The sequence below is a fragment of the Bidens hawaiensis genome, unplaced genomic scaffold, assembly GCF_021521415.1.
Source record: "Bidens hawaiensis isolate Kalapana, Puna unplaced genomic scaffold, B.hawaiensis_p1.1 tig00017358_1, whole genome shotgun sequence".
Classification (NCBI taxonomy): domain Eukaryota; kingdom Viridiplantae; phylum Streptophyta; class Magnoliopsida; order Asterales; family Asteraceae; genus Bidens; species Bidens hawaiensis.
This window is the reverse complement of record NW_027492632.1, coordinates 371267-394972: the sequence shown is the minus strand read 5'-3', so window position 1 is coordinate 394972 and position 23706 is coordinate 371267. Positions and strand designations below refer to the sequence as shown.

Below are 23706 nucleotides of genomic sequence, written 5' to 3'. Positions count from 1 at the left end.
CAGCCCCTATTTTCACTATTTTCACTGTTTTAAACTGTTTTCGGGGCGAGGGACACGTACTTAAATTATGTTTTATCATGGTACTCTTACAAGTAATGCAAGCGATTATGTGTATAAATTATGTTTCTTTATGGAATATTTTCGAGCAATGCAAATGGTTATCTATGGTTTTCAATGTGAGTGCGCAAGATACGAGTAAGTGATCACTTTACCATTGGAACTCTAAGGGTAGGGACTGCTGTGTTTGATCAACCCACTCGTAGGGGTCGCACCCCTTGCTCAGACGAGTGCCTAGTATGTCACGGGGCAGTACTATGGGATTGAGCCCGCTCGTAGAGGTCGCACCTCTTACACAGACGAGCGCCTTGTTTTCCGGCACAACGTCCGCGCGTAACCCGCGGGACGGTATTACTACTAAGTTATAGTGGCAGCGCCACGGTTTCCAGAAACGTCCGCGCGTAACCCGCGGGACGGTATTATTCGCTCGTAGTGGCAGCGCCACTTGCACAGACGAGCACAGTTCCCAGAAATGTTCGCGCGTAACCCGCGGAACGGTTTTATCAAGGATATGTTATCAGAACTATGTTTCAATACGGTTTTACCAAGCATGTGTTTTAATGATGTATGTTTCAGTATAGTTTTATCAAGATTATGATGCAATACGATTTATCAAATCACCGAAACTTGTGAACTCACTCAGTTTATACTGATTCAAACGTTTTTACGTGTCTTTCAGGAGATAACTAGATAGCGCAAGGAGTCACACGTAGAGCACTTCACGCAGAACATCTAAAATTAGCTTTTTGGAAGATTTTAAGTTCTATCCCTTCGACGCGCGCGGTTGTTCCCGCCGCGTAAGGGGATATGGCGCGGAAATCTTCAACGATTTTCATATTTGGATGTTTTTATGTAATTCTAAACAATGTAATGTATTTGTACTAGGCATTTCATGCGCAATGGAAATTTTATTTTTTGTTTGCAATGACCTGTGCTTGACTATCAATCCCCACTCGCGCGCGCCCGGCTGTTTCCGCCGTTCAGGGCCGGGTGTGACAAAAATACAACAAATTATCATATGTAAAACTAAAAACCGGAACGTTATAGTCGTGAACCGATGCAAATTTTGTTAGTATCGGTGGCACATACATAAATTCGTAAACATGAATTTGTAAGAAAAAAAACATATTTTAAAGGCGTAATCGTCGAAGCATAGATATATAACATGTGATGACGGATACTTTTGAATCATGATAATACTTTCGATCATTGTAAGACCAACTATAAGAAATATAAAAGCAAAGTAAAAAAACAGTTTAACCGACAAATAAAACATGTAAAATCAACACTTGCCCAAGTTTAAAGTTTAAAATTTTGTTTGTTAAATTTTTGTAATTAGTTTAAAAAAAGTAAGTAAAGGTAATAAATATATTGTAAAAGTTAACTGATAAGAAAATAAAACATAATAAAATATTATTAAATTAAATAATAAAATGAATAGTATTGTTTGGAGGGGAAGAAAATCCCCATTTTAATATATATAATAATAATAATAATAATAATAATAATAATAATAATAATAATAATCCCTCAAGTTGCAAAAACATTGGCCTCCAAAATCCACATAAAAAACAAACAAACAAACAAGGGTTTACTTTTGGACTCTTGTTCTGATTTGCTGCCGACTGGTTGTTACAAATACAAATTCTTCTCATAGTCCATTTCTTACGGTCATTCCTAAGTTGTTCTAAATTATCAAATTCATCATGATTTGATACTTTATTTATAAAATTTGGGCGAAACAAAGATAAGCAGAGGAGAAACAATCAAATCAAATCAAATCAAATCAAATGGAGAGCATAATAATACCCACATGGCAAGTATCGTTTTTGTTAGGTGTATTGACGTTGGATCTTCCATGTTTAACGTCACCCACTTAATCAGATCCTTTCTTCAACCTTGGCACTCCCTTTATCCTCCACATCCAGGTTGTTATTATTAATAATATTATTATTGTTTCCATAATTGAATGCTTTATTAGGGATTTTGTGGGTTTGTTTATAATTCCAGCATTGTATGGATCTGTGTTTAATTTCATGAATTGGGTAGTTATTGAAACAATTTGGACGAATTCATGTTGTTAATCTTGTGAATTTGCATATTGTTAAGACGGGTTATTGATTTCTTGCTTTAGTTTTTCATGGGTGTTATTAATTAGTAATTACACCTAGGGGTGCAAACAGGCCGAGCTGCTTGCGAGCAACTCGATAAAAGCTCGAAACGAGTCCAGCTTTATAGAGTCCAAGCTGAACCCGAGTCTCAATTAAAATTCATTTAGTTATCGAGCCCCGACCTAGAGCCAAGCTTAGGCTCGTTAAGGATTTTCTAAGAATATATAAAAAATTTAATTTTTTAAATATAAGTTAATTAATTAATAACAAACGAATGAAGCTTGAGACCAAGCCGAGCTCTAACTTCTGAATACGACTCACCAACCGAGTTCGAGCTTTAGAGAAATAGCTTGAAATGAGCCTAGTTCGACCTTTAGATAAATAGCTTGAAATTAGCCGAGTTCGAGCTTTAGAGAAATAGCTTGAAATGAGCCGAGCCCGACCTCGAGTTCTCGTAAGTCGAAAAACGAGCCAAGCTCAGGTTTGGCTTGGCTCGTTTACACCAACTTGCTTGTTTATGTTCTTGAATGATTGATCTCGACCTAATTTTCGTTTTTTGAATTTATGCAGAAAAACCAGCATGGTTTTTGGGATGCATTCTTCTCTGTGTTATCTTGTGTTGTATCTGTGCCTTTTTATACCGGCTTTCTTCCCTTGCTATTTTGGGTAAACTCACATTCTATTTGTAACCTTAAATATTTCATTTTCATCTTCTAGAAGAAATAAGTGTTCCTGATATAAAAAGCCTAAAAATTCAGCCTTATCTTCGTCATATATATATATATATTTGTTCTTAAATATTCCTTTTGTTTCTAGCATGTATTGAATGGCATTAGTTTTATGTTGTAGAGTGGACATGGGAAATTGGCGAGGCAAATGACGCTTTTGATGGCATTTTGTGATTATTTAGGGAATTGTTTAAAGGTATAAGTGTATAATTCTATTTTAGCTACTAACTATGTTATTTATGGTCAAATTTGCATGTGTTGTGTAGGACGTGGTGTCTGCGCCTAGACCTAAATCACCACCCGTTAGAATATTAACCGCCACTAAAGACGAGAAAGAAAATGCATTGGAATATGGATTGCCGTCTTCTCACACTCTTAATACTATTTGTTTATCTGGGTATGCAACAATTTTCAAATCTTGATGTTTTATATTAGGCATGTAAGTAAACGAACCAAACTTCAGTAAACTGTTTGGCAGGAAGTTTTTTTAGTATTCATTAATTTAATACACGAATGAATATGAACGCATGTTTTGAGTGTTCAGTTATGTTTATGAACACTTATTTATGTCCGTTCATTTATTGACGCTCTGTTATGTTAGTTCGTTTATCTTTGTTTAACAGTCTTAAGTGTTCGTTATGTATTCATTTAAATTGTCAGGCTCATTTTGTCTAGTCTTATAAAGAATAAAATATCACCCATTTTTTTATTTTTTTCGGCCTAACGGTAGTAACAGATGATATTCATGTTACTTTTTATTGGGAAAGGCTAAGATGTGTTTGTTTATGTTCATCCATTTATGCTCTTTTAGATTTGTTTGTTTAAGTTCGTGAAGCGTTAGTTATAAACTACTAACGAACGAACGAACGAACATAAACGAACTTGAACACATTTCGTTTTTGTAAAAAACGAACACGAACACGTTCGTTTTTGTAACAAACAAACACGGACACGTTCATTTTTCGTAACAAACGAACATGAACAAGAAAACCCTGTTCGTTTAACTGTTCGTGTTTGATCGTTTGTCGGCTAAAGTTAAACGAACGAACAAGAACATGCCCCGTTTGTGTTCGTTTACATGCCTATAATTCATGAATCCTGGTATCTCATTTTTTTCAAAAAAAAATTTCCGGTAATTACAGGTACCTCTTGCACTATATCTTTTCATGCCACGAAAACATTGATGCATCATATCAAGTAGCCGCATTTGCATTTACTTGCTTGTTTGTATGCCTTATTGGCCTCGGTAAGTTGACAAAGTTTCAACCTTTATTTGTAATGTTTATTAACAATTCTCTATTAATATCTTTTTTTGTTCTTTTTTAATAGGAAGAATGTATCTTGGTATGCATAGTTTGATTGACTTATTGGGTGGTCTTATTCTTGGATTGACGATTCTTGCGTTTTGGCTTCAAGTTCATGAATACGTCGACAATTTTGTAATTTTAGGAAAAAAATGGTATGCTTATTTATAAAACGACCCATCTGACCCGTAAAATTTGACTTATTTTCATTTTTGAAAGATATTTTGGATGTACGCTTTCTTTAAAACGACCCATCTGACCCGTAACATTTGACTTATTTTCATTCTTGAAAGATATTTTGGATATTTAATGACACGCACATGCGTGTATTTATTAAGTTACACACAGTCAAACATAATAAAGGAATCTTGTACACCATAATCAGTGTAATTATAATGTTACAATGGTTATTAGTGGATAAATAGGTTGGTAAGAAACATCTCAAGGAAGCTGTTGTTTTAATGATGGGATGAGCAATGATGAGAGTTTTGACTCAAATTTACTTTATTTTTAGCTTAACAAATTTATTAATAAAACTAGTAAAGCTTTAATTTTTTTTTATTGCAGTTACATACTTTTGGATTGCACTTAGCTTCTTGTCACTCTTCGCCTACCCGACACCTGAACATCCAACTCCGAGTTTCGAGTTTCATACGGCTTTTACTGGCGTCACATTGGGAATTGTAAGAATACATATCTATTTTATGTATATCCGTTGCGTGAAAATGGCAATTATTTCTTATTGAGATACCTAATCTAAATAAAATTCAATTTTGAATGTCAACTTTTTTAACTAATTGGTTATTTTTTATACCAAAATTTAGAAGTTTTAAAAATATATGCTTAAAGAATAAAATTAATATGTAAACGATCGAACACAAACAAGTAAACAAACGAGGTTTTCTTGTTTGTGTTCGTGCGTTAAGAACATGATCATGTTCGTCTTCGGTTATTAACAGTATGAACGGACAGTTCACGAATGTAAACAAAAGAATATAGCTGACTATAGATTATCAAACATAACCGAGATTAAACCAATTAAAAGTAAATGTGAACAACAATGTGTTGGCCAAAAAGTTATTAAAACTAGACTAAGTTGTAGAGAAAAGATAGAATACAATAATTGCTTAACGTACATTAGGTACAAGAATACTTATATTCATGAAATCGATCCATGAAATCACATCACAAGATCTGAAATCGTCAATACATATCCAATTAATCATTGGTTCACCGAAATAAACAGCTTTGGATCGTTAATCGATCATTTTTTTACTTTTCTTCACGAAAACCGTTTTGAGTGTTTTAATATTTTTAGCTGAGCGTTTTAGTATTTTTGCCGTTGAGCGTTTTGATTTTGCCTTTGAGCATGATTCGCGTACGTTAAGGATTATTGTACGTTATTCTGACCCCTAAGTTGTAATGGGCCTAAAAAATTTAAATGAATATATCAATGAACATAGAACGTTCATGGACAAACGAGACATGTGTTTATGTTCTTTCTTTTAAGTTCACGAACAGAACGCTACTGAACGTTCGGTTAGTTTACAGGCGTACATATAATCATCTTCTAAACTGCACATCTAAACAACCCTAATTTTGGTATACTCCAGGTGACAGGTGTCCAACAAACTTACCACCAGTTCCACCACGAAAACGTGCCACGTGTATTCACACCGGACCTCGGGATCACCGCCTTTGCTGGCAGAAGCCTAGTCGGCATCCCCACCATCCTGCTTGTTAAATTCTGCAACAAAGCTTTAGCAAAATGGATTCTACCAATTACAGCTAGTGCACTGGGCGTCCCAGTCAGATCGTCGGGCTATGTCCCAGCTTTGACTGGTCCTTTGGCGGTCAAAAAGTCAAATGAAGTCAAACAGTCAGGTGGGTATCTGCAAAAAATGCTTTTTAGTAAGCAGGAATCGTTCGATGTTGATACGGGCATTCGGTTGTTACAATATGCTGGTCTTGCTTGGTCTGTGGTTGACCTTGTTCCTTCTTTGTTTTCACAACTTAATTTGTGATGTATCATTATTTTATGAGGATTTTGAGATATAAAAGGTGTATAAAATGTGTAATAGGGTTATTTAACTTTGTTTTGGTAGATATGTTTTATAATATTTTATAAGTCTATAATTCATGTAGTATGACTTTATAAGTAACTTGTAGTAGGAAATTATTATTATTATTATTATTATTATTATTATTATTATTATTTTCCCCAACTTTTTGATTTGCTTACTATGATACATTTGACCTTTTCATTTTTGAATTTTCTTAGCACCAAACATGTGTCAAAAGAATCTGATACAACTTTTATGGAACTTTTCAAATAAAGATGCTACTTCAATACTTTAGTTATGTCGTTTGGTTGATTCCTTGTGAAGTTGTGAGCAACTTAAATTTATGAGGCTTGACTAAGTTACCGAATCTTAAATAGCATATTATTTGCATGAATATATTAAGTTTTATTTGATATAATCTTAATCTTAAATATATATAAACGAAAACTCCCTAAAATCTCTCAAGCCATCGTATTGCTTTATTTGTAAATAAAGGTTTCTCATGCATTTGACCCGAATTCGCGGGTATGGGTCTCACCAAGCCGTTAAACGAGTTATAATATCTCATTGAATTAAAAAATTAATATCACAAAATACTAAATATAAAAATCCTACTTTACAAAGTAGGGATATACTAAAAAGGGTAGTTATTATATACAAATAAACGCTGACCCTAATTAATTATAATCAATTACCTATTGAACAAACGACGATTTGAGTTCAACGATAGTTGACCCGCAATCGGAAACCGTCAAAATTTTGCCGAACCATAATTAGGTAATTCATTTCATTTCAAGAGAAAATAAAATTTAAAAAAAAATATTTTAGAGCCTTTTAAAATAGAGAAAATTCTCAAAATAGCCCATTTATAGAATCTGGTTCCAAGTTTGTCCCCTCAAATTCAAGTTTCCAACTTTGTCCCTTTGGTATCTCGTCGCCGGCGACATGTTAGCGAACACCGACGATGTGTTAACATAACATAGGGTTGACAATGCCTTATGTTGCTAACATAGGGTAGCAGCGATGCGTTAATGTTTAAATCAGGGGTTCCACGATGCGTTAGCTGATAACGCATCGCTGCTACCCTATGTTAGCAACATAAATATATCTCGTCGCCGGCGACATGTTAGCGAACACCGACGATGTGTTACCATAACATGACGATGCGTTAGCAACATAACGCATCGCCGCTACCCTACGTTAGCAACATAACGCATCGTCAACACAAATTTCGGCGACGTGTCGTTATCCTATTTGTTTCAGTAACGCATCGTCCGTGTTCGCTATCATGTCGTCGGCGACGAGATAACAACGAGACAAAGTTGGAAACTTGAATTAGTGGGGATAATCTTTGAAACACATTCTCTAAACGGGCTATTATGGGAATTTTCCCTTTAAAATATTGGCAACAAAAATTTACCCTTTCAAATAACAAACTTACTCTTTTAACCATCAACACTAACGACATTAATTCCCCTATCAAATAATTTAAAAAAACAACCAATTTTATAATTTTTACTTACATTTTCAGACAAAAAAAAGTACGAATAACGTAAGAAGACAAACAAAATCATACGATTCATATACTTTCCAGTTTTCCCATAGTTGTCTCGTAACGTAACCGTCCTGTTGAAGATGAGCTTTTCGGGTGTAGAATCCTTATCAGCCACAAAATATCCTGCCATAAACAAACCCATATTTCAAAAACAAAATTCCGAAATAATAATTAGTGATTTATGCAACAACAAGAAGGCTCTAAAACTTACCAAGCCTTTCAAACTGGAACTTATCGTCTACTTCAGCAAACTTGAGTGGCGGTACAGCATACGCACACGGTATTATCTCTTTTGACCCGGGATTTAAATCATCAAGCCAGTTATCAAGTTCTCCAGGGTTCTAATTCAAGTATAAACATAATCATTACTTTATTACTTTAACTAATGCTGTTGTTTTAAAATGATATGCATGCCCGATCATTAATATAAATCGCTAACCTCTGAAAGAAACAGTTTATCAAACAGCCTGACTTCCACCTTCAACGGGTCAACCCCCGGTGACGGCTCGGCAACCCAATGAAGAACCCCCTGCACACCCAGAGTATTATTAATATTATTATATTTATTTAATAATAATATTATTATAATGGTCAAAAAATATGCCTTCGGTTTTGTTTTCTTGAAAGGATCATACTCGGCGTGGATCTCGACAACCGTCTTTTGGTCATCAAAAAGCACCACTTCAGTACACTTGATAGGAAATGCATATCTGCATTGAAATTATTATCATTAATAATATATATATATATATATAGGGTGTACAATAGGTACGAGAGACGCTCAAAGACAAAAAATTCTAAAACGCTCAGCCAAAAACCTAAAACGCTCAAAAACGGTTTTCGTGAAAAAAAGTAAAAAATTGATCGATTAACGATCCAAAACTGTTTTTTCGGTGAACCAATGATTTATTGGATATGTATTGACGATTCCGCGATGTTGGGATGTGATTTCATGGATCGATTTCGTGAATATAGGGTATTCGCGTACCTATTGTACGTTAAGGTATTATTGTATTCTATCTTTTCTCTCTCTCTCTCTCTCTCTCTATATATATATAAAATAAATTAATAATTAAAAATATTAATTATATAGGAATTGATATTGCACCTGAGCAGGACCGTCTTTCCAGGAGCAAGTCCATAGTAGTCTTTTGAATCTTTCATCCTAAAGTCGGATTGCTCTATATAAACAACATTTGAAAACGGAACCTGAAAGTGAAAGATAAGAAATTTATTAAAATTATAATTATAGTTTTACATCAGAATACAAATAATGGGAAGAAAATTTACCTTGTAATAAGAAGATGCATCATTGTTTGGAGCATCGGGCCATTTCTTAGCATCAAGGTCTATTACTGAATTCGTTCAAGATTAGTTATAACAACCTACAACAACCACAATAAAACCTAAAGATTAGAAATAACTGCATAAATTATTAAATTTATTATATTAAAATATGCATACCTTTAACGGATGTAGCACAACCATTGCACGAGAAGCGGTTTTATTGAGTTCTTCACGCACATGATATTCGAGGCGTTCCAAACGGATCATACTACCATCACTGCGGACCAAAGTAAAACACAATTAATAACTACAAATAAATTAAAAGTCATGAATTTACAATTACCTTCTGGTAATTCCGATTCCTCTAACGAAAGCATTTATTGCGGTTGATGTAACACCCCTACGCCTCAATCCCGCTAATGTCATCAAACGCGGATCATCCCATCCGTCCACATAATTCTCGGTCACAAGCCGATTCAACTACAAAGTAATTATTTATATATTTTTTAATGAAATTTGACTGTTTATACAACAGTTTTAAAATTTATAAAATATAAACTTACCTTACGCTTTGACATCACGGCATTGGTGATATTTAAGCGAGAGTATTCCCACACGTAAGGCTGGTAAAGACTTAGTGCATCCAGTAACCAGTAATATGAAGCGCGTCTTGTTTCAAATTCAAGTGTGCAAAGCTACAAAAAAGTCAAAAACACATTAAAATATAATAGTGAATAAAAAACAAGTGAAAAGCGGGTCCCGGTTAACTTACCGAATGCGTGATGTTTTCAAGAGAATCGACAATGCAATGTGCATAGTCGTAACTCGGGTAGATACACCACTTGTCTCCAGCATGTGGATGAGGAGTGAACTAAAGAAATATAAGTCAGTCAAAATATTAATATTATCAAGTCAAACTAAAATAATATATATTTTGTCGGAATGATAATACTCCCTCCGTCCCAATAAAAGTGTCCATATTTTCTTTTTTGTTTGTCCCATTACAAATGTCCACTTTTAAAATTTATTAGCCAATTTCCAAATTTACCCTTAAACACACACAACTAACATTAATAAACAGTATTGATGGACCCAATTTCCAAGGGCATTATTGTTATTTAGTAAGGAAAAAAAGTAATCATTCAATCCACCTTAAACTTTGTGTTTTTCAAATAATACTATTGTACCTTGATTCGATATGCAATGAGGTCATACATATTGAAATTATCGCTTTGCATATCTTGTTTCATTCTAAGTGTAGCTTTTCCTTCTTCAATCAAGCCATTTTTCATATCATTGAACAATTTAAGTGATTCCGAAATTGGCCGGTCTCTCCATGGACTGTTCATCTTTTTCTCTCTGTATTCTTTTATTTCATCACCAGTCTACACCAAAAAAAAAATATATAATAAACAAATAAATTATCGGATCATGAGTTTGTGGTACACGAAGACAAAATGTGGTAACTAGAAAACCTGGTGATCAACATAAGTATGACCCCTGCGTATAAGCTCGACTGCTAAATCATATAGTTCTTGAAAATAGTCACTGGTGTATGTGATCTGCAGATTTATAACTTAATTAGATTAAATATTTTTCTTGATTTTGTCAATTAATAATTGTTTATACCTTAAAAGGTTTCCATCCCATCCAACTCACGATTTCTTCAATATGATCAATATATTCTTTTTTCTCTGCTTCAGGGTTAGTATCATCATACCTACAAGTTATTAGATCTCAACTGTATAAGCTAAACTAAATTTTAAAAACAAATATATAGGATTAGGATCATGTGAGAACCATTTTGAAATTGAGAACTTTAAGAACCATTTTAGACCACAAAAAAAATTCTTTTTAAAAAAATAAAAAATATATATATAACCAAAAAAACGATAAAATAAAAAAAGTACAAAAACCAAAAAAATTTATTTTTCATCCCGGTTTCATAAAAAAATTAAAAAATAATAAAAACAAAAAATCGGTTTTAGCAAAATTATACATATATGTATAATACGTATTTTTTAATTTTATACAAGTTATTCTTTATACGCATATGTACAATTAAGATAGATAATAATGTACATATGTGTACAATATGTAACTCGAGATTAAATAAAAAAATACATATGTGTATAATTAGGGTTTTTTTAATGAAACCGAGATGAAAAATAAAAAAATTTATTTTTTGTACTTTGTTAAATTTTTCGTTTTTTTTTTGTTTTATAAAATTTTTGATGGGTTTTTTTGTGGCCCAAAATGGTTATCAAAGTTCTCAATTTCAAAAAGTTCTCTTAGGATCCTCACCCTATTTCATACTACATAGTATATAAAAATTGAAAAACAGTCTTACCTCAAATAACAGCCACCGCCTCTTTCTTTTGCAAGACCAAAGTCAACAAACATTGCCTATTAATATGAAAAACAGTATCCATTTAATAAATGACAACCTAATAATAACATGTACATAATTAAATTATGAAATAATAGAAATTTACCTTTGCATGACCTATATGCAGATATCCATTCGGTTCTGGTGGAAAACGGGTCACAACTTGTCCACCTGTTTCCTTCAGATGCTTTTCCAATATTTCTTTTGTATTACAAGCTCTAAGCACAGGTCTATCACTGAAATATACTTCTGTATGAACCTGTAAAACAACGATAAACAAGTCAAAACATGATACAAATACTTTAAAAGGCGAGAAAGTAAATAATGTTAATACAACCTTATAATTCTCCTCTGGTGCAGGGAATATTAAATAAGGGTTGATTTCTTCTTCAATGGTAGTTTTTTCTTCTTCAACTTTCTCTTTAACAACTTTTTCTTTCTTCTTTTTCACAGGCTTCTCGTTATCAGCTTCGGTTTTTTCACCAAGTAGTTCATATAGTTTTGAATCTATCAGTTTCTGTTGAAAAGACACATGATATTTAAATATTCATTAATCATTATGCAATCAAATATGTCAACAAAAGGCTTTTTTGCACAAACTTTGAAAACACAATGCCCCCTCATTCGATTAACGTTAACAGAACAAACGATCGAACACTAACAATTAAACGAACAAGGTTTTTTTGTCCGCGTTCGTTCGTTAAAAAAATGAACGTTGTGTACGTTCATTCGTTAACAGTATAAACGAACGATTCATGAACTGGCGTAACTAAACATTGATGAACGAATGTAACTGAGCTATAACCAATTAAAAGTAAATGTGAACAACGTGTTGAGCTTAAAAAGTTATACGAACTAGACTCTAATGTAATACGCCTAAAAATTTTGAATGAATATATTAACGAACAAAAACAAATGTAAACTAATGAACATAAATGAACACGCGAGACATGTTCATGTTCGTCCGTCAAACTAAATGAACAAAAAGCTTTGTTTGTCTTCGTTAGTTTACTAAATAAGCGAACATAAACAAACTTCCAGCCGAACGGTTCACTGAACGTTCAGGTTCGTTTACAAGCCTAAAGAAAAGTTAGTGATTTACCTTAACAATCTTTGGGTCGGCCCACGGGTGCTTCTTTCGTACATGAGCAAACAAATCACCAACTTAAGCCAATGATCAAGTGGCATGTCAGATTCGCATTTCCACATAGAATTGTATAATTAGCGTCATAGACATTATGAAATTAGAACTCACCATTTGTTCGGTATCGTTGCTCCAAAATAGCACTCGTTTTTTCTTCAAACATTTCATCAACAGAGCGTTCTATGTCTTCAGGGGAAACCTCAACCCCTGTTCAGATAAACGATTGTATTCTAAATTTATAATAACAATTAACAACAAAGATATATAAAGTCAATAATAAAGTTCAAATATACCAACGCCACAAGCTTCTTCAAATTTACTAATATCAAGACCATCTGAGCTGGTGACAGTAAGAAATGCAAATGCAGCTTCTACCTGAGCTGGAGTTTTTATCTGCAATAAGCAAGAGTATAAGTATTTTAATTATGTGAATAGATTTTAGCATCAAACACATACTACTTAAAAGAATCAAATGAAGTGAAACCTTAGAAGAAACAATGTATTCCAGCAACTTGGGACGACGTACAAGAGCATTAGAAGGGAACTTTGTAGCAACCGTGTAAAGAAGATTGCCAATAGACCGTTCACATCCATCGGTGACATTTGCCTGCATATGTGTTATTAATTACAAAAAGATGAGTGTGTCCTCTTATAGAGAATTATGCTTACTAATTCAATGTCCCCTTAAGTGCTTTCAATAAACTAGTTAACTATAACAATATATTTGTATTCCGAGGGTCGTAGTTGTTCACTTGTTTGTGTTATATTACATATCGATTGGCAAGAAATGAAAAATTAAATGATGTTGCACTATGATAGTTATACTGGTTATAAACTTAAGTTCTGTTTCATAAAAATTAGGGTTCTTGATTCTACGCTAAATTTATCAAATATAGGTAAAGAAGATATTTTTATATATTAAAACAGATTATTCTAAGGGTTATGTGCAACTGATGTGGGGTTTATAAGCCAAATGGGTTCCCTCACCTATCAGACTAGTCTTTTGGGTTGAGTTCTTCTGTTTGGCTTGTAACAAATTGAAATACATTCGTGAACCGTTCAGCGGGAAGCTCATTTATGTTCATCTGTTTGATAATTGAACGAACATGAACAACAGAATTTCGTTAACGAACAAACACGAATACATGCCACCTCCGTTCAATTGTGTTTGTGAATGTTCGGTTATCTGTTCATTTAGGTTTGTAAGTTACTTTCGTTTACATATATATATATATATATATATATATGTTTGTTTATTAGAGTTTTACTATTGTTATTTTTATTTATATTTTGATATAATTATGCTTATGATTACTATGCTAAGCTTTTTTGGATATTAGGTGGTGTACTTCTGGACTTTTGGTGATTTTGCATTGATTTAGTGATTATTATTATTATTAGTATTCTCAAATTAATATATGTTCGTTTGTGTTTGTTTATGTTTTGTGTTCGTTAGTGTCCTTTAGTGTTCTGTACCGTTCGTTTGCATCAGTTTACAAAATTAATGAACGGACACAGACAAACACGAACAAGCTCAATTGCTTAACGAACGAACTCAAACACAAAACTCCATTCGGTTAACGGACGAACATGAACAAGGTCTCATCCGGACCAATTCAGAATCAACTGCATGCAATCATATTAGTACTAGCATGAAATATACCTCCTTAATCACTGCAATAAGATTGGAAGTGACTTTATTATTGGCAATAGTGTTTTCCGCCGTGCGTTTATCCAACCCGATCTTCAAAAACAAATCTAGAGCTTCCACCATCTTTTCACACCAAAATTACTCCAAAATCTGTACAATCCGATTTAGTTTGTTTGTAAAATTCCATAATCAAATAACATCAATGTGCCAGTAACAAAATTATATGCACAATAATACTCGCGGTGTAAACAAGCCAAGCCGCTCGCAAGCTACTCGAGATCAACTCGCAAAAAGCTCGAATCGAACCAAGCTTAAACGAGCTCGAGCCTAAATATAAGCTTGTTTAACAAACAAACCCGAGCCTGAGCTTCAATTATCAAGCTCAAGCCTAAACGAGCCTATTATTTATATAGATTATACTTATATTAATTATATATAATATATATTTATTCAATCACTATTGTTATATATAAACTAATAAAAGTATGAAAAATGTAACTAAATACTAATATATATTATGTTTTATATTAAATTATTATTAAAAATATATTTACATAATTTTGAATAGATATAATTTAATCAACAAATAATATAAGAGTGGACTCGAAATATAGAGATAAAGCTCGAAACGAGCCGAGGTCGAGCTCTCTGTAATTCAATCAATTATTCATATAGTTTTAATTCGAATTATCTAATATATAGTTATTCAATCACTATAGTTATATACATAAACTCACAAAAGTATGAAAAATGTAACTAAATAATATATATCATGTTTCTATATTGTTAAACTATTACTAAACACACACACACACACATATATATATATATAACTTAATCAACAAATAATATATGAATCTAACTCGAGATCGAGCTCTCTGTAAGTTAAACGAGCCGAGGTCGAGCTGTCTGTAATTCAGTCAATTATTTATATAGTTTTAACATAAAATACAAAATATATAGTTATTCAATCACACACACACACACACACACACACACACACACACACACACACACACACACACACACACACACACACACACACACACACACGAGCCGAACTCGAGCTCTGTGTAATTTAAACGAGCGGATAATAACCTAAGATATGAGATTACGTCATCAACGCCTCAAAAATATCATAATAACATTTCAATTGAGTAATTAACTGACTGAATTGAAGTTTAATCAGCTATCATATTAAACCTAAATCTAAATAAGTTTATACATTTGAACTGAATATATATTAACAGTCATACTACTAACAAATTATTAGCAAAATTAAGCTATAAATTACCGGAATCAAACGCTGAGTCCGCCCGATGCGTTGAGAGAATAATTCGGGTTTCGTGAGTGGCAAAGTTTTATATGGGTTTGGGATTCTGTGGGGCTTATGGACATCGTTTCGTCTATGGGCCAACCCATATATTTTCGTTTAAGGTAGAGACTAAAAAAAACCCGAATCCGGAACCAATTTTTAATACCAGAACCCTGTCTGACCCTACCTGTACGATACGGATATGGCATGCATTTTAGTATCAAAACTTGTATCCGGAACCGGAGCCGATTTACACCCGGTAATACCCGAAAACCGGAATTGGTTTCATACCTGGAACCGGGTTTCTCTAATACCCAAAACCAGGTTTTTCAAATACCTAATTTATACCGGAAAATCCCTCTAAAAAGTGCAACCCCTTAAAAAATCAAATCTATACTCGAAAATACATGTAAAATAGCCCCAAAAAAACCCGAAAATTGGGTTTTTTCAATACCTAGAAATGGGGTATTCAAATACTCGGTTTTAGAATATCCGTTTCTATACTTGACCCGAACCCAATGCATAGGGTATGGTTTTTAGAGACAATAACCGGACTCGAACCCGAACCCGACCAGGGTATTGCCAATACCCGGTCATATCTGAAACCGGATATTTAGAAAACCCAATTTGTGCACCTCTAGTTTACGTGTCTGTAAATGAACATAACGTTTCATGAACTGCTCGGAGATAAGTTTGTTCATTAATGTTCGTGAACGTTTGTCTATGTTCGCTTATTTATTTTCGTTTATGTATTAATAGAATATAATTAAATGTTATCTTAAAAGGTTATCTACTCAATGGTTTGTATTTGTTCATTTTAAATGTGTCAATTTATGTTTGCGTGTGTTCATTTACATATGTTCGTTTATGTTTGGTTCATTTAAAGGCCTGCTTGTTTATTTATAACCTAAGAAAGAGCCGAGCGGATCGTGAGCTATTCAAGCTCGGCTCGTAAAAAACACAAACTAAGCTAAGAGTAAATGAGGTCGAAATTTTATTGAGGCTCGTTTATTAAGCGAGCCCGAGACCGAGCGTCATATATCGATCTTGAGCTGGCTCAATAGGCTAAACGAGCTTTTTACTTGTATGTTTTTATTTAATGTATTTTCGCAATAACTATTATATAAAAAAAAGTAAGCTATATTATATCATATATGAAAAGGTTTTGTAGGATTTATTTTGCTATTGTTGGGATTAGGGACAATGGGTTTGTAGCAGACCAGGTTAGCCATGTTCAAAACGGTTTGGGACTAGGAACCGGAACCGGTTCCTATATTCAAAACCCCCTTTTAAACCGGTTCCAGGCTCGAACCGGTTAGGGAACCGAACCGGTTCTCCCACCCTCGGACCCCTAACCTATCTAACCGGTTCTTACCTGTTCCTAACCCGGTTCCTGTATCGTAACCGGTTCCAACCGGTTACAGTGTAATTTTTTTTTTTTTTCGTTTTTCGTTTGCGATTTATAGTCTTAAAAGTACAATGCTTTTAGGGTGTACTTCATAGAAATTCGTCAAATAAAATCTTAATGTGGTGGTAAGTGGTATCATGTTAAAATCTTGTTTTTATGGTTTCCCATCATAACCTTTTCAAGATAATTTGTTCATCAATCATCACAATCTGCGATTTAGATGATTTCGTAGATTAGCGTGAAAACGTCAGGGTTTTTTATGCTGAAAAAGTTATAGTGGAAATCTTAGTGAAATAATGTCATTAAAACATTTTATTGAAAAGTTTATGTATAGGTGTAATATTGACCTTTAGAAGTGTTACATTGATTTATCTAGAATACAGAATTGCAAATATATGTTTGTTCCTAAGGCTAAAATGCCACCATTAGTGATCGTTCCCAGAGTCACTAGCTAATTGTTTCATAATGACAATTATTCAAATCTAAAACTAGAAACAATTTTAGTGGAATATGTTCCATGCATCAGTTGATTTGTTAGAGAGATTATAATTTTTTACTAAATATCCATAGATATAAATAATTAAATTTATATTCATATTCTATATTCTTAAATCATCACAATAAGTATTCAAAAGATCAAACAAGTGAAAAGAAAATCATGATATATAGAACCAGAGGGATGGCTAATGCATAGTCCATCATTAATAGCTTGTAAAGATAAAATCAACTCAAACAAACATCAAAAATTGAAGAATTTCATAAAAAGAACATATGTAGTCGATGCAATGTCATACAAGTCGATGTATCTAACAAGGATCTTATTGAAATTTGAATAGCCAAGTAGCAGAAGAACCATGGCCGATGAGCGGTTCATCGTCATTCGAGCTCAATCGTCGATCATTTGAGCATACCATGTCTAATTAAACTAAACTAGTAGAAAATTCTTAAGTCAATAAAGAGCTTATACGAATTTCAGTATACAAGGCACGTGTATTAAAGAATAGGTGATGCATGTTCATAATTAACCTTAAGATGGTCAAGTCGTCTTTAAGTGATCTAAATCATCTTTCATATTAGAAGATTAGAAGATATGTTAGGTCTTTGTGCATTCTGTTTGCAATATCTTCTAGAACCGGTTAGGAACCGGTTCCGGATGGTTCGGTTCCAGAACCGGTTCCGGTTCCTACCCGCCCCCACTCAGAAATGCAAGAACCGGTCACGGATCATCTGGTTGAATCAGATAGGGTCTGGTTCCTACAAAAAACGGGTAGGAACCGGTTCGGGTCCACCGGTTCGGTTCCAGGAACCGGTTTCGTTGAACATCTCTAGACCAGGTAGCATTGAAGGCGGCATCGGGGAAGGTTGCTAAACACGAGAGAGCTTGTTTGGAGAATCAACACGTGTTTATCCCCTTTGCTTTTGACACTTTTGGTTTCTTAGCTCTGGATGTCGTGGACCTTTTGAATAGGGTTCAAAAAGTTGGGCATAATAACGTATCGGCCCATAAGAATCGAAACTTTGTTTTTAGTAGGATTGGGTTTGTTATCCAAAAGGGGGTTGCGGCGCAGCTTGTTGCCCGCTTACCTGCCACTTCATTGTAAATCGTTTGGATGTTTCAACATAATTTTATGAAAAAAAATTTTACCTTTTTGCTATTCAAAAGAGGATATTGATGGATCTTTTGCTTGATTATATGGCACTATATTGTAATCGTTTGAATAGTTATAAATTAATAATATGACTATTAATTGAGGTTTTATATATAAATAAAAATTATAACCGTAAATATGTGTGTAAATATATAAACTAACTAATTAAAAAATAATAAACAAGCCAAGCTTGTAAAAATACTCATGAGCCAAACTCAAGCATTAGAGATAAAGCTTTAAACTATTTGATCTCGAGCTCCAACCCTATTTAAGTTAGAATGAGTTGTTCTTGACAAGCTCGTTATCAACTCGGCTCGTTTACACCTTACTTTCTACCCTTCTCATTTTATCATTCTATGCATTTGACCTTCTAATTTCTCATTTTCTATTGGTTTTTATGAATTGTTTAAAATAAATAACAAAGTTGAGGTGATGTATTAAGTTATTATAACATGGTAACATTTCACTTTGTAGAGTGGTGGTGACATATGGGCTCAGATTCGGTACAAAGTCGTTTTTCTTTTATGTTGTCTAATTTTAAGCAAAAACATATAAAGCCCGAATGTAAAATCGAAGACCATTTATAATTAAACCATACTCATAAAAGAAAAGAAAAGAAAAAAAAACACAAAAATAGAAAACGTGGGTTTTTCAGTGAATACCCAAGTTTAATCCTCACTTACAATACTTTGGGGGAAATGGTTGGCTCAATAAAGAAAGACTGTGATCTTTGTGATCTCTAGTTCGATCATGAGGGCGTCCGAGTTTTACCACCAGTGGGCCTTCGATCACATGAGTTTTATTTTATTACTTAAGGATAAACATGACATTACAGTATATAAAGAAAATAAAGAAGAAATAACTAAACATTAACACATTTGCTTAATATATACACAAAAATAAGGTTATTTTGGATTGGGTTGACCCACACTGGATCCAATAACAAACTGGGTTTAGGATTAGAGGTGCACAAAAAACCATACCTGGAACCGGACCCGAAAAAAATACCCGGAACCGGTTTTTCTATACCCGAAACCGGAACCGACCCTACCCGTAGGGTATGGATAGAGTATGCATTTTGAGGTCAATACCCGTACCTGAAACCGTACCCGATTTATACCCGGACCCGGTCATACCTATACCCGATACCCGATACCAATTTTCTAATACTCGAAATAATACATGAATTTTTATAGTATATTTTTATGTTTACTTCACAACTTTTATGTTTAAGTTTTTTGTAAAATGCATATTACTAAGTAAATAATTTGTAATTAAGTAGATTTATAGTTTTTGTAATTTAATCTAATTATTTTTTTGAATTACAAAGCAAATTTAAGTTTTAAACAAATTAAAAAATGTATAAAAAATTACAAATTCAAAACCGGGTATTAATACCCGGTTGTACCCGGACACATACCCGGTTCCAATACCCGAACCCGATCATACCCTACCCGGGTACATAGGGTTGAGTTTTTCTCCTCAAAACCCTACCCGATTTCTCTCAATACCCGATCATACCCGAAATTGGTTCATACCCGAACCCGGGTATTAGAAAAAACCCGATTTGTGCACCTCTAGTGAGGATGACCGAGAGAGTGACAAGTGACACAAAGTATTATTCTTTTGTTAGAGTAGTAGATATCACAAAATCAAAACAATATCATATAAATCAAGTTACAATTCAAAAATAAGATAAAGAGGCGTCGAATAAAAAAAAACATTCATGATCTCGACTAGCAGGAACTAGACGTTCGACTTTGGTTGATTATATAGTTTTGGATCAGAATAGTTCTAAGACGGTATAAAGTCTAGTTCTCCGCATGAGAATTAGTAATTACCACAAACATACATGTAAACAAACAAGCAACGAATAATAACGCAAAAACAAAATAACAATCTATCCCAAATCTTTAAAAGAAAACAATATTAGCTTATGGATTACTGATGATTTTCATACCCGTTGACCCCTTAATCCAACTTCATCACTGTAAACGCCTGAATCCTGATACTGCAACATACCATAATCGTATCCATACGCGTACGACGTACCCTCCGTCCCCGTACCCTTGCTCCCTGTGATAGTTTCAATTGGAATCCATTCATTGCCACACATTAAAAAAGTTTTAAAAAAATTATAGTTTTGTTTTATGTTAAAAATAGAGAAAATTACACAAGTGGTCCCTATAATTTGACAATTTTTAAAGTTTGGTCCCCGAGCTTTTAAAAATTGCAAATTGATTATGAAAGAATTGGGAACCAAACCTTGCAAAATGATTAAGCCACAAAGACGAAATCAAATTTTCAATTTAAAAACCAAAGGTGCTGAAATCAACATAAGGAGTTTAATCGAACCACATGGACTAATTGTGTATTTTCTGTTAAAAACAATTATAAATAGTAAACAAGTAAAACATATGTTGAGAGAATGAAATAAGGTATGTAAAAAAATAGTGTAGATCTTTAACAACATTTCTAACAAACTAGATACAAAAGGACAATAATGTCCTTAGACATAACAAACTAAATGAGATGAGGTATGTAAAAAAATAGTGTACATCTTTAACAACATTTGTAACAAACTAAATACAAAGGACAATAATGCCCTTATACATAACAACATTTTTACCCGAAACCTGACTCGAGAAAACCTATACTTGAACTGAGCTTGCCCGAATCCGAATTGAAGTAATTTGGGTTGGTTCTTTGGTTCAATTTCAAGGTTTCGGGTCAACCCGAATTAAATTAATTTTAAAACAAAATATATTTTTTAGGTATAATAAACTAAGTCTTGAATGCTAAGGTTATCATAATCTATCCCAAATCTATTGCTTTTATTTCACATATAATGGATTGACTGTTTATTATTAATTTATGTTTTTGATTTATGATCAAACACCATAAGCACGATGGTTGAAGACGATTTTGTTGTTTTTTTCCATTATAGGACTTTGTTAAATTTACACTTTTTGGGATTGATCAGGCGATGTTAGTTTATTATCTGTATTCACACCGGACCTCGGGATCACCGCCTTTGCTGGCAGAAGCCTAGTCGGCATCCCCACCATCCTGTTTGTTAAATTCTGCAACAAAGCTTTAGCAAAATGGATTCTACCAATTACAGCTAGTGCACTGGGCGTCCCAGTCAGATCGTCGGGCTATGTCCCAGCTTTGACTGGTCCTTTAGCGGTCAAAAAGTCAAATAAAGTCAAACAGTCAGGTGGGTATCTGCAAAAAATGCTTTTTAGTAAGCAGGAATCGTTCGATGTTGATACGGGCATTCGGTTGTTACAATATGCTGGTCTTGCTTGGTTTGTGGTTGACCTTGTTCCTTCTTTGTTTTCACAACTTAATTTGTGATGTATCATTATTTTATGAGGATTTTGAGATATAAAAGGTGTATAAAATGTGTAATAGGGTTATTTAACTTTGTTTTGGTAGATATGTTTTATAATATTTTATAAGTCTATAATTCATGTAGTATGACTTTATAAGTAACTTGTAGTAGGAAATTATTATTATTATTATTATTATTATTATTATTATTATTTTCCCCAACTTTTTGATTTGCTTACTATGATACATTTGACCTTTTCATTTTTGAATTTTCTTAGCACCAAACATGTGTCAAAAGAATCTGATACAACTTTTATGGAACTTTTCAAATAAAGATGCTACTTCAATACTTTAGTTATGTCGTTTGGTTGATTCCTTGTGAAGTTGTGAGCAACTTAAATTTATGAGGCTTGACTAAGGCACTAACTTACCGAATCTTAAATAAGAATATTATTTGCATGAACATATTTTCATTTGATATAAAAAATATATAATTACAAACTGCTGCTGTATATGAATTTTATTAAAAGCAATCTTGCTTAAATCGAACACAAATAAAAATTACGGTGTGAATCCTATGAAGTGAAGGGAAAAGCCACAAAGCAACGTTTTTGTAATAGAGTAATAATGATTACTTTATAGTTTAAAATTTAAAGTTGCGTAATAACTATTACAATACAAAAAAATTACATTACGCTATAGTGTTAACTATTTCGTTACTTGAAAGTGTCGCCTAATACACCACTATATTGTTTTGCACGTTAAAATCCATTTTTATTATATCCCAGCCGTTTAAACAAAATAATTAGTAATAATAAACGACTCGAGTCAACTCAGACTAAGCCCAAACATAAAAATTTACTCACAAGTCGAACTCAAACTAGACTTAAAGCTTGAACCCAAACTTTCTTTATATTAATAAACTGTACTCGAGCTTAGACACACTCAACCTCAACTAAAGTGATCTTATATATAACATGGTAAAAATATGTTTGTTGTATTTTTGGATCTATCTAACTTTACAACATAACGGTTAACACATTTTATATGCAAAAATATTATCTATTTTCAATATTTCTTACCTGCTTATTTTAACTAAATAATAATAATAAACACGTAGTCAAAACTCTTTAGCTCAACCGACATTGAGGAGCAATTAGATATTTGTGGTGGAGACAACATGGTCTCAACTCTCATGTTAGAATCTGATCCCAACCAGGTTTTATTACATTGGGTATTCGGACGACATGCTTTTCCCTAGAACAGGAGATGATGGGCCTATGCAGTCGCGAGCGAATGCAATTGCCTTTTAACTTTGGGTTACCTTGGGACACTGTTCATGAGTCGAGTTAGGGTGAGTTCAAGCTCGAGCTTGTAATTAAATGAGGCAACTCGACTCGAGCTTGATCTTAAAGTTAAACAAGCCTAAGATTAAGTCAATGACCCGAGCCATGACCTGAGTCGAGCTTGGGCAGAGTTCGGCTCGGCTACAAAAATAAGCCATCTTGGCTCAGGTCGTTTCAAATCAAGTTTCTTTAGCTAGTTTTATTCAAGCCTTTATCGAGCGACCTACGAGCTTTTTGAACAACCCTACGAAGCGAATAAAAGTTTGACTACCTACCCGAGCCGCACAAACCAGTTCGTTTTGGTCATCAAAAGTCAAAACCAGTTTATGATCGGTTTCGATTCAGGTTTTCACTTGTCTCGGT

At 33.5% G+C, this 23706-nt stretch overlaps 3 pseudogenes across 2 annotated transcripts; 2 read left to right on the top strand and 1 right to left on the bottom strand.

Annotated features, from left to right (window-relative positions):
- The first annotated feature begins 1847 nt into the window (after positions 1-1847).
- On the top strand, positions 1848-6358 carry LOC143553799 (lipid phosphate phosphatase delta-like; annotated as a pseudogene). Its single transcript, XR_013138901.1, has 8 exons — positions 1848-1985; positions 2739-2834; positions 3018-3092; positions 3163-3293; positions 4039-4142; positions 4226-4351; positions 4765-4883; positions 5814-6358. The product of XR_013138901.1 is annotated as a lipid phosphate phosphatase delta-like (transcript).
- A 1372-nt stretch (positions 6359-7730) lies between these two features.
- LOC143553794 (glutamine--tRNA ligase-like) lies at positions 7731-15604 on the bottom strand (annotated as a pseudogene). Its single transcript, XR_013138899.1, has 23 exons — positions 15584-15604; positions 14302-14439; positions 13123-13245; positions 12932-13031; positions 12750-12845; positions 12597-12658; positions 11832-12011; positions 11601-11753; positions 11456-11511; positions 10735-10825; positions 10581-10667; positions 10293-10490; positions 9878-9976; positions 9669-9800; positions 9449-9585; positions 9283-9382; positions 9109-9203; positions 8927-9027; positions 8423-8528; positions 8258-8347; positions 8030-8159; positions 7787-7941; positions 7731-7739 (listed from the first exon to the last, which is right to left on the bottom strand). The product of XR_013138899.1 is annotated as a glutamine--tRNA ligase-like (transcript).
- A 3080-nt stretch (positions 15605-18684) lies between these two features.
- LOC143553793 (lipid phosphate phosphatase delta pseudogene) lies at positions 18685-22021 on the top strand (annotated as a pseudogene).
- The last annotated feature ends 1685 nt before the right edge of the window (positions 22022-23706 follow it).